Consider the following 12,086-nt stretch of genomic DNA (forward strand, 5'->3'; position numbering starts at 1 on the left):
TTCATATGTCACGTACTGCTAACTGCTAAGTTCTAAGAGACTTAGCAAGCAGAAACAAAATTGCATTGCATTCCAAATTAAGGAAAATCTTTCCTTTCATTTCTGATTGAAAGGAAATGAAATTCAGAGGCATCAACATTCAACGCCACTAATAAGTAATATATTTCCTTTGGACTGCAAAATGCTAATGACTAAATTTAATACTAATATGAAAGGAAAGACTCTGACTAAAAGGAAAACCTTTCCGAAATGAATCAAATCCTGAGGCATCAGCACCACTAAAACCAAAAATGGACTACAAAATCATACTGAAAACTCTGAGCAACAGAATTTCTAACCCAACAACAAAATTTTTAATTCAAATTTATGCTTTACACAGATGCAACAAAAATATAGATGCATCATGCAACAACCACTAACGAGTAGCAGCATCATTAAACACAATGCAACAAAAACAGAGAGGGCATAAACCTGCCAAACAGAATTTAAGTTTATACTAATAAGTAATAACAACTAAAGTTCCATAGGCTCACAAGTCACAACAGCAATATTATGCAAAGTTTGCAAACCTACTGGCTACTGCCATTCTGCCAAACATAAAGTTGTAAGTTTAACTAATAAGCCGGCAAGCAACAACAACATCAACATAGTGCGAACTTCTCTGTTATCTTCTACCACCTCAAAGTGTTCCCAAATATGAGAGCGTACTTTAGGAGCACAGGGCATGATTGAACTTGAACCTAAAAAAAAGAAGATAAAATCATAAGTTAGAATATTATTTTTTGATGATAAAAGATCAAAACTACAAAAGTATATCATCAAACAAATAGAGTATTAAACTCACCACTCAAGTTGAACCTATATATCAAAGTGATCAAACAATGGTAGTAGTGCTTTCATTATTTTCCATATCTAAAGATAATTCGACCAAATATGTCAAATAAATAAACAAGTGTAATATATTATTTTGAACTAAAATACACACAAAAAAATTAAAGCTTACCAAGCTCGAGTTCCTCAAGATACTCCAAGTCTTCTTCAACACTAATATGATTCTTCTCTTCTCTAAGTCAATATTGAACACAAACAAGAGCTTGCACGCATTTAGGAGTCAATGAACTCCTAAATAAATCAAGAATACGACCACCGAGGCTAAACACATATTCCGACGCTACACTAGAAATTGGAATGGCCAACACATCACGAGCCAACTCTGAAAGAATAGGAAATCTAGGAGCATGTATTTTTCACCAACTCAAATTTATCAAAATGTTTCCAAACTTCGGATCTAGGTTCTATGGCTTTTCTTTTCTTGAAATCTTGAGTATCAATTGTGTTGGTGTTGCTATCTTCCGTAATAGGTAATCTTTCAGTTGAATCGGCATCACTTACTCTACTTACATCTACAATCTATACAAAATTAAAACTAATACAAACAGTAAAACACAAATTGAGACTAGATTTGAGTTTAGATATACTGATATACTCCTTATTAATTATTTTCTTAGCAGTAAATATTGCACCTTTAATTATACTAAAGCGCAGATGGAGACACAACCTGTAATACTATTGGCTTAGTTTCGAATCATGTCTCAACAATTACTGCCAGTTCTTCCTGTGTGTTATATGCATGAAAATGAAAAGGGAAGAAACCAGAGATTCCAGTATTCCATGTATACAATTTATTTTTTTAATGGTACTTGCAAAGTGATTCGCATAAAAGCTTTAGAATCTGATTTTGGTTTGGCCAATTTTTCGATCTTTTTAACATTGCGTTCAAAGCAAAGCATAAAAGAATTTATTTATATTTGCCTCACACATCCTGCCTGGTTGCAATTTGCTTGGAATGATATAGAAGAGGTCCTTAATAACTTTCAAAGTACAACAATTTCAGATATTCAATTGTTTATCACATACCTTAGCTCTTAGGCTTATCTAAAAGGATCAACACAAGAATATTTCATCAAATGTTCTGCTCTAACTAAAAAGGCATTCTAAGTTTCTGCATTCGGCTTAATTTCTTAGCAAGTTGGGACGAAATTTGTTTACAGTATATATAGCCTTTTGCACCCAAAAAATAAGCTATTGGTTACAGAATACAAAGTTACAAACTGAAGATTGAAGAATGGAGAAGTTGTGAACCTGTTGAAGAGTTGAAGATTGAAGAATGGAGATCAAAAATGAGGAAACAAGCCGTCACACTTGAAAGTCTTCGGTGCCGAGGTCGTGAAGTCGCCGTGACGCCATCTCTATCGCAGTACTCGCAGTCGCAGCCACAAGCTCACAGCCGATCTGATCTTCACTTCTTTCTTGAGAATTGAAAGAAACCTAATTCTAATTTCAATCCTTAGAAACAAGGGAAAGAGACTAAGAGAGTAATGGACTTGGGATTTGTCTTGAGTTATTGGGCTAGAAATAAACTTAAAATTTTGGACTGGGCTAGGGCAGTGTAGGACTAGGATAGGAATTAGGAAGCACATGGAATACGTTATAAATTCGGTATTTCGATATACCGAAATATCAAAATCTTAATACCGAGGACCATACCGTTATACCGAAATACCGTACCAAATTATACCAAAATACCAAAAAAACTGAAACCGAAATACTGAATTAATTCGGCCCGGTTTAGAATTTGATTTTCGGATTTTATGTCTACCCCTAGGGAATAGTAGCATCTTGCCTTTATATGTGCAGTTGTTTCTCATTATTTTGTTCCACAAGGTACCTTAGCGTATCCTTGATCTCTTTCAGGTCATCATCTCTGGGTTCTTTGTTATTATTAACTTCACAAGAAAAAGAAAAACCATCAAAATAAGGGGTTGGGGGAATATAAGAAATATAAGCACAACCACAAAAGTGATCATCTTGACCACAACACATATCACATACATTCCATACATAAGATTGAGTTGGTGCACATAACTCGCTCTCAGGAATATTTTGACAATTTTGTCACAGGTGGTTTCTTCCACAATACACACAAGGAAGATCAACGGTAGAATTACCAATATCAAAACTCCCATAATTCCACGATGCCATATTTCTCAAATTAACAAGTAAAACAAAAATTTTAAAAATCAAATACAAGAAAAAAAAATAAAAGTTCAAACTTGAAACCTAGCAATATGTACACATACGGCTACACCGTTAGTTTTCCTGCAACGGTGCCAAAAATTTGATCATGCCTAATTATGCCATATAAAAAGGACTAAGAGGTTGTTACAAATATAAGTCGGTTTACAAGTCCAGAGTCGAATCCCACAGAGAACTAAGGCTTAGCTACAATTGTTCAGTATTGCTAAGAAACACAAGTCCAAACGATTTCCTAATTATAAAGATTATAATGTTTATTTCTAACTAATTAATTAACAACTATTATAAAGCAGTAAAATTAAAGGATAGAATTTGCGACAAGACTAAAGAGGTCTAGAGTTGTGATTCCCCCAATTGTCAGAATCCTTCCCGCTATATTTTCTATAATTTCGCCTAAGTAGTCTCTACCGATCGTTAGTACTTCGGGTGTCGTATTTCTCTTCGAAGCAACTACCACAATTTACTAGGCATATTCTTTCAAACTACGCTAGTTGTTCGCCGCTCACTAAGATCTCACCAAGGTTTCGTTATTCCTAATCTCACCTTTAAACCCTCCGTATTGATTTCTCACATACGTTAGGAGTGATGTTGTTCAACAACTACCTAAATATGTACCCTTTTCCAAGTAATACATACTAAGTAGGCACAATTAATTGATGGTAATTCAATCAACAATAATAAATATGTAGTTGAACAAGTAGAGAAATACAAAGGCTCAATTATATAAAAACATAACAAGAATGTCCTACAAAAGTATAACGACCCGACCGGTCGTTTTGAGCTCTAGCACGTCATTCAGTGATTTGAGGACTTGAGTAGCTTCACTTCAGGTATTATGACTTTTACGTGTGGTCGGAATCGAATTTCGGAAAGTTTGGAATTGATTTGGGGAGAAAATTCTAAATTCAGAAGCTTTAAGTTGGAAAACTGACTAAGGTTTGGATTTTTAGTAAATGACCTCAGAATCAGGAATTTAAGGTTCCAATAGGTTCATATGGTGATTTCGGACCTGGGCGTATGTTCAGGTCGAGAATCGGGCAGCTAGGGAGTATTTCGATGCTTATTACGTAAAGTTGGCATTTTTAAAGTTTAAGAATTTCTTAAGTTTGGGTTGGAGTAGTTTTTGATGTTATCGATATCCGTTTGGGATACCGAGCCTAGGAATAGCTCCGTATGGTGATTCTGGTCTTAGGGGCGTGTCCGGATGTAGATTTGGAGGTCTGTAGGTTATTTCAGAGTCATTTGGCGAAAGATGGAAATTTAAAGATTTTTGGGAAGTTTGTCCGGGAGTGGGATTTTTGATATTGGGGTCGGATTCCGATTCTGGAAGTGAGAGTAGGTCCGTAATGTCAATTATGACTTGTGTGCAAAATTTGAGGTCAATCGGATTTGATTTGATAGGTTTCGACATCGAATGTAGAAGTTTGAAGTTTTAAAGTTCATAAAGCTTGAATTGGGGTGCGATTCGTTGTTTTGATATTGTTTGATGTGATTTGAGGCCTTGAGCAAGTTTGTGTTATGTATTGGGACTTGTTAGTGTGATTGGACGGGGTCCTAGGGACCTCGGGTGTGATTCGGGGTAGTTTCAGACCAAGTTTGGTTGTTATCCTATTGCTGTTGTTGTTGCTGGTACTGGTTTTATCCTTCGCCAACGCGAAGGGAGTCCTGCGTTCGCGAAGAAGGAGTTTGGACAGGACCATTATGCTCTACGCGTTCATGAGCCCTGTCTTGTGTTCGCGTAAGGTAAACTGGACCTGGGAAGTGTTGACCTACGTGTTCGCGAGAGTGGTGCTGCGTTCGCGATAGTCAGGCCTGGAAAGGCATCGCGTTCGCGAGCCCCACTTCACGTTTGCGAAAGAGGATTTCGAGCTGAAGCTGGTTGTGCTTCACGAATGCGAGGGCATTGCCGCGTTCACGAAGAAGAGGGGTGATTGTGTTGGGCATACTAGTTTTAAACGGGATTTGGGTTCATTTCACCCATTTTTCACATGGCTTGGGCGATTTTTGGAGCTCTTCAAGGGAGTATGTTCATCATCTAATGCAAGGTAAGTGATTCCCACCTATTGCAAGTTAAATACTTGGTTTATATACGAATTTAGGCTTGTAAATTCATGAAAATTAGTAGAAATTTGGGGTTTTGAAGAAAAACCTAGAAATTGATATTTTTGGATTTTGACCATGAAACCGGACATAGAATTTGGAATAAATGATATATTTGAGTTCGTGGTGTTATGGGTAAAGTTTATCTCCAAACTATTTTGGAATCCGGTCACGTGGGCCAGAGGGTGACTTTTATCGAATTTTTGAGCGGAGTTGGAAATTGTTTAAATTGATTAATTACGGGTATTATAACATATTTTGATTGGTTCGCACCTTGTTTGTATAGTTTTGGATCAACAAGCATCGGTTTGAGGTGTCAGAGTGACGTTGGAGCCGGCTATGGAGCTTCTGAGCGAGGTAAGTCTCTTGTCTAATCTTGTAAGAGGGAACTTACCCCATAGGTGATTTAAATTAATAATTGTTGCTAATTGTGGGGGCTACGTACGCACGAGGTGATGAGAGTCCATGCGTAGCTACTAATTATGCTATGTCCGGGTAGTTTAGGACTCAAATTATAAATTACTTATAATGATTGCATCCTTTATTAATTAAAGTACTATAATTATATTGGAAATTGTTAGAGGAAATAGTAAAAGACCGAAATTTCACATACTTGAATTTTTGTGCAAATTACTTGACCGTTAATATAAATTGTACATCCTTATGTGTTAGCCTTGTGATAACTTCTCATTCCGGAGGTTCATAAGAAAATGTCCTCCTTTCTTGTGAAGCGGACCGGACACCTCAACAGTATAGATTCATATATGGATCGTGTCGCATGTCCCTCGACAGTATACACGACACTCTGGATCGGGCCGGAATGACCTTGGCAGAATCATGTGTTATCGTTAATAGTTCGAATATTCACAAGATAACCTTCCACTGATGCCCGACATATTATGGTATTTCTTACTTAATTGGTATTGACACTTGGCGTTTTTCTAAGATATTAATGTAGAAGAAATTTATGTTTTAAAAGAAATAATTGAATGATTTAAACCTTACAGATTTATTCCACTATTGTCGTGTACTTCATATCTGCTTACACTTTTGTTATATTGTTTTATTGGACCTTTAGTAAGTGTCTTTTTCGACCTCTCGTCACTACTTCTTTGAGGTTAGGCTTGATACTTACTGGATACGCGTTGATTTACGTACTCATGCTACACTTGCTGCACAATTTTGTGCAGGTACATGTATGTCTAGAGATCTTTTGGGCGTAGAGGCGCAGCTATCGCGGGGACTTACTGTGAGCTGCATTTCATGTTACAAATCCGTAGCATATAGAGTCTCCATCAGATCCATTTACATACTCATGTCTAATTTATATTTCAGATAGATGTTGCATTTATCATATTTCCTAGTAGATGCTCATGCACTTGTGACACCGGATTTTAGGGGTTCTGTCAGGTTATTTATTATCGTGGATCGTGCAGCTACTTTCATTTACCACGTAAATTCTACTTTACATTGTCTAATTAAGGAAAAATTTTGATTTAAAAAAAAAATTACTAAAACGGGTAATTAAATTGGTAAATCACCGTTGGCTTGCCTGATGAAGGCGTTAGGCGCCATCATGATCCATGGTGGATTTTGGATCGTGACAACATAGTATCAGAGCACTAGGTTCACTTATGTCTCACGAGTCACGAGCACGTCTAGTAGAGTCTTGCGGATCGGTACGGAGACGTCTGTACTTATCTTCGAGAGGCTACAGGGTTGTTAGGAGAATTTCCCTTCTTGATTCCTTTATCGTGCAGTTTGATTCCATTAAGGCTTGTGCCTTTATTTCCTTCCTACTCATTCTTATACGATGTTGAGCGCTCATGTCAATTGGGAATCGAGGAGTTTTAGTGGTACTATAAACGTGGAGCATACTCATTCTTAAACAATGTTGAGCGCTCGTGTCAATTGGGCATCAAGGAGTTTTAGTGGTACTATAGACGTGGAGCAGGATATTTCTCCATGTGTATTCAAACAAGTTATTATTGTCTTCTTGCAAAAGGAGGTTCTGTCATTTCATCTCAGTATCGGTAATTCCTACAGTTTTGAGGCTATGCACGGTGTTGGTGTAATGGTAGGGTGCCTGTCTACGTGTCAAGCTAGTTAATGACTTGAAATGAGGATATCTCAGTGCATGATTTGAAGGTTCAATATTTAATTCCAACAAAGAAAAAGCGATCGGACTATGAATGTTCAGGTTTGGGCTGATGGAGTAACGAGACTTGGTATTTTCGAGCATGGTGGAATTTTCATTGTAATGCGGAAGAGGCGTCCTTATTTGAATGCATTTTCGGTTTGCCCGTGCTAGGTTCTTTTTGATTTGCCTTCAGGACGGGGTGTTATGAAATGGTGCCTGAGCTGCGGTGTGCAGCGGTTCAGGGTCGAATTGGTATTTCTAATGTGACAGCTCGAGGAAGATGATCTTCCAGGAGGCGTAAAGCCGACAATAATTCATTAGCTCAGGTTTACAGAGATGGATTTTTATTTGATGTAACACGGGTAACGCAGAATGAGGAAGGACATGTGGGAGGTGTCTTGCGGTGGTTAATTTACTAGTAGGTCAAGTATGAGAAGCGAAAGTCGGGAAGTTGCTTAAAGGAAATGGTTTGACCGAAGTGGGAGAGGCAGAGTAGCATATGGATTCTGTGGTAGGATAGCCACGTACCTTGAGAAAGTGTTGAACGGTTTGGAAATCATGATGGAAGGTGATTTGGTCTACGTAACTTATTGGTAATGATGGTTACTGTACGGAGAAAGGTTTAATATGGCCGTAAGAAGTTGCTTGAAATGAAGAGGGGTGTGAAGATTTGACTATCATTTCAGATGCGATATGACTTGAGTTTGGATGATATTGTTGAACTCTCAGTTAATGTTAATGAGGAAGGAACAGACCTATACAACATCGTGGAAAGAGGTCGTATATGAGATCGTGGCTGATGATTCAGAGTGTTCATGAAGAGATTTAACAAAACACTTCAAGAAATTTAGCGGGTTAACGGTGTGAGATCACGGTAATTGAGAAGGAGGAATCATTGCGGGATCTATATTATGTGATGGTAGCTTAAAGCTAAGAGGGGGAGCCCCACCATCTACGATTTGATCGCGTGGTTGTCTGCTTGTGCGGGTTCTGACTACCGGTGCATTGGTGAACTATTCATGACCAAGAAAAGAAAACATCAGGAGTAATTCGAGCACGGAACTTGATGAATGTGTGCCAAACTTTGTCTTATTGATTCAGGTGTATGTTTTGGGAAGACTCGGAGTTTATGCTTCTTGTGGGTGTAATGTACAAGGAAAAGAATTCAACCGGTTTCTTCTTTAAGAGGGTATTCATGTGCTAGCAGAGCAATGAAGTTTGGTTACATTCGAGACTGGGTAAGAGAGGGTGACTCTTAACAATGGTCCAGTAAGTTCAAGAATTTAAGTCCAGTACCTAAGGATTTCGAGTCCGTTGTGTGGTTAAGGATCAAGTTTTTGCAGGGGATTGTAAACGGGACTTGGAGTGTTTTATATTATCATCGGGTATGCGGTGCAGTATTGGAGGAAAGGAAGAAATAGCTTCGAAATTGCGAGAGGTCTTGCGAAATAGGTATGCCAGTTGGGAATGCTATTGTGCGCATGAGGAATGTATGAGACGAGTTATGAGTATTGAGACGATGTGGTCTCGTGATGCGGGTCAGTCGGTATGAGTGAGGATTTAGTTCATTATGTTTGAATGGAGCTGCTAGTATTTTTAAGGCAAGTCAAGAGTGAATTTGAAGAAGTTGGTCGGTTAGTAATGGTTAAATCAGCATGATTGTGGCAGTGATCAGTTCCTTCAACGTGAAGTTATACATATGGTTTGTGGTTGTACTCGTGGGCTTGACAACCACCATAACTTGATTGATTCGAGAGATATTTAATTCAAACCGTCTTGTTATGTAAACGGATTTCGGAGAAGTCATGGCAGTTTAGATCGCGACTTGAGGTTGGTATATCTCCGCGGTCTGGGAATTCAGTTGCGTGTTACATTGATTCCTCGGAAATGAGCTAAGTGAAAGGTTTCTAGCCAATAGAGTGACTTATTCCACTAGTAGTTCAAGGGTTATAGTGAATATGTGGGTTATCGCGTAGCAGCATGATAGGTGCAGTGATCGGCATGGGAACTGGAAGTTAAAGGTCAAGGTTGCGGTTTGGTTTTGATAAAATTGTCATGAGCTTGGATGAGCAGGGAAGAAAATTTAGATGTTTAGAGTAAGCTGGTGTTATCTTAGTGTCTCCTGAGAATGGTGTTCTCTGAAAGAGGCATTGTGTATGGATTTGTGGATTTCGGTTTTCCTTACAGAATTAGTACGGTTGGTGGTAGGGAGGCGCAAACCTTGTCACTTGGTGCGGAAGGTTGTGGGAGTGTATCCCACGAGTAAATTTGTATAAGTGTAACCTACTAGTCATTTAATGGTTATAATTGGAACCAAGTACGGAGGTTATGGTACTATCGTTAATGTGAGAGTTTGTCCCTGGAAGGCGCTCTATTTCCCTTGGTCGTGAACTATGGGAGTTCTTCCGGATTGAGACGACTTGACTATTCGCCTACGTGTTGAGGTCCTGTGTGGCTTGTGGTGTCATATGAGCAGGATGGCTCTCGAGATGCAGGTCATTTATCGCGCTCTGATGGTAAGCAACCTCCACTTCCAACTAAGAGGTTATGAGTTCGAGTCACCCCAAGAGCAAGGTGGGGAGTTCTTGGAAGGGAAGGATGCCGAGAGTCTATTGGAAATAGCCTCTCTACCTCATGGTAGGGGTAAGGTCTGCGTACACACTACCCTCCCCATACCCCACTAGTGGGATTATACTGGGTTGTTGTTGTTGTTGTAGTAGTTGTGTTTGGGTTTGTGGCGTATTGCACTATTCGTATCCCCAGGATTTGTATTATGCACTAGGCGTGCTTCTGGTCGATATTGGGCATTTCGTAAGTATAAGCGTTACGACTGGATATGTGTGCTTTCTTCTTGATTATTTTGTGCGGATTGGGTGGCATGCTGCCATGGGTATACTATTTGGATCGGGTTACACACCGCAACAGTGAAATGTTGAGTACAGTTACGTATATTTGTTTCTGTGTATTTTGTTTCTCATTCTCTGAGAAGAGTTTATAGCGTCTGTTCGAGCATTTTTATTCGTTACACGGGCTGGGAAGTTCCATTCCAGAGTTAGCTTTTCTTTATGTATCGCATTTGAATTTGTAGCATGTTGGCGCATTGTTGGCGTCATACGAGATCTTGGTCTGTGTTTGAGGTGGCTTATTGCCTGTGTAGCTTATACTGGGTGAGACGAGACTATTGGACCTGAAATCAGTACAATCAGATTTATATAAGGTATATTAAAGAACAAATATCGCTATTCAGTTCAAAATGAGGTAATGGTCCTTGTCAGGAGGAGAGACTCCATGATTTGTTAATTCGGCAAGCGGTTATGAGTTTCTACGCATATCTTTCATCGTGGTAGTATTACGAGTATTGGAGCAGGGCTTATATATGTTATGGAGTGTATTATGGGCTACAGATTCGTGAAATTAAAGCTATTAGGGTCGGAGGATGTTATTATGGGCAGCGGACTTATATGGTACATGGGGTGATCTCGGCACAAGTGCACAATCATATTTTGGTACAGTGCGTGGTGATTGGTACGGTGTTTGTGTGTTTGAGTCAGGCCTTGTAAAGGAATTCAGAAGTGGGAACTTGGTTTTTCTAAAGTTTGTTAACTAAGATTATAGGGAGAATCTTTGGTCTGGCTCGAGCTAATGTATCCAATCAGAATGTGGTGGCATGGGTAGGTGCACAAGGTATTATACAGTGATTTTAAACAACTCCGGAGCAGTCCTTAGCTCGTTCGAGGACGAACGTATGTTTAAGTGGGAGAGAATGTAATGATCCGACCGGTCGTTTTGAGCTCTAGCGCGTCATTCAGTGGTTTGAGGACTTGAGTAGCTTCACTTCAGGTATTATAACTTGTACGTGTGGTCGGAATTGAATTTCGGGAAGTTTGGAGTTGATTTGGGGAGAAAATTCTAAATTCGGAAGCTTTAAGTTAGAAAATTGACTATGGTTTGGATTTTTAGTAAATGACCTCAGAATTAGAAATTTAAGGTTCCAATAGGTTCGTATGATGATTTCGGACCTGGGCGTATGTTCGGATCGAGAATCGGGTAGCTAGGGAGTATTTCGGTGCTTATTACGTGAAGTTAGCATTTTTAAAGTTTAAGAATTTTCTAAGTTTGGGTTGGAGTGGATTTTAATGTTATTGATGTCTGTTTGGGATTTCGAGCCTGGGAATAGCTTTGTATAGTGATTCTGGTCTTAGGGTCGTGTCCGGATGTGGATTTGGAGGTTTGTAGGTCTTTTCAGAGTCATTTGGCGAAAGATGGAAATTTGAAGGTTTTTGGGAAGTTTGACTGGGAGTGGACTTTTTGATATCAGGGTCGGATTCCGATTCCGGAAGTGGAAGTAGGTCCGTAATGCCAATTATGACTTGTGTGCAAAATTTGAGGTCAATCGGATTTGATTTGATAGGTTTCAACATTGAATGTAGAAGTTTGAAGTTCTAAAGTTCATAAAACTTGAATTGGGGTGCGATTCATGGTTATGATGTTATTTGATATGATTTGAGGCCTCAAGCAGGTTCGTGTTATGTATTGTGACTTGTTAGTGAGAGTGGATGGGGTCCCGGGGGCCTCGGGGTATGATTCGGGGTGGTTTCGGACCAAGTTTGGCTGTTATGCTACTGTTGTTGCTGGTACTGGTTTTGTCCTTCGCGAATGCTAAGGGAGTCCTACGTTCGCGAAGAAGGAGTTTTGACTGGACCATTTTTCTCTACGCGTTCGCGATCGGGGAGTCGTGTTCGCAAAGGGC

General features: G+C 39.2%; 1 long non-coding RNA gene across 1 annotated transcript; it reads right to left on the reverse strand.

Annotated features, from left to right (window-relative positions):
* Nucleotides 1-470: 470 nt before the first annotated feature.
* Nucleotides 471-2,313, reverse strand: LOC107784066 (uncharacterized). The gene is made up of 2 exons (XR_012704564.1): nucleotides 2,143-2,313; nucleotides 471-740 (listed from the first exon to the last, which is right to left on the reverse strand). It is a non-coding gene; the product is annotated as an uncharacterized LOC107784066 (long non-coding RNA).
* Nucleotides 2,314-12,086: the final 9,773 nt, after the last annotated feature.

This window comes from Nicotiana tabacum, chromosome 21 (assembly GCF_000715075.1).
Source record: "Nicotiana tabacum cultivar K326 chromosome 21, ASM71507v2, whole genome shotgun sequence".
In the NCBI taxonomy this organism is placed as follows: domain Eukaryota; kingdom Viridiplantae; phylum Streptophyta; class Magnoliopsida; order Solanales; family Solanaceae; genus Nicotiana; species Nicotiana tabacum.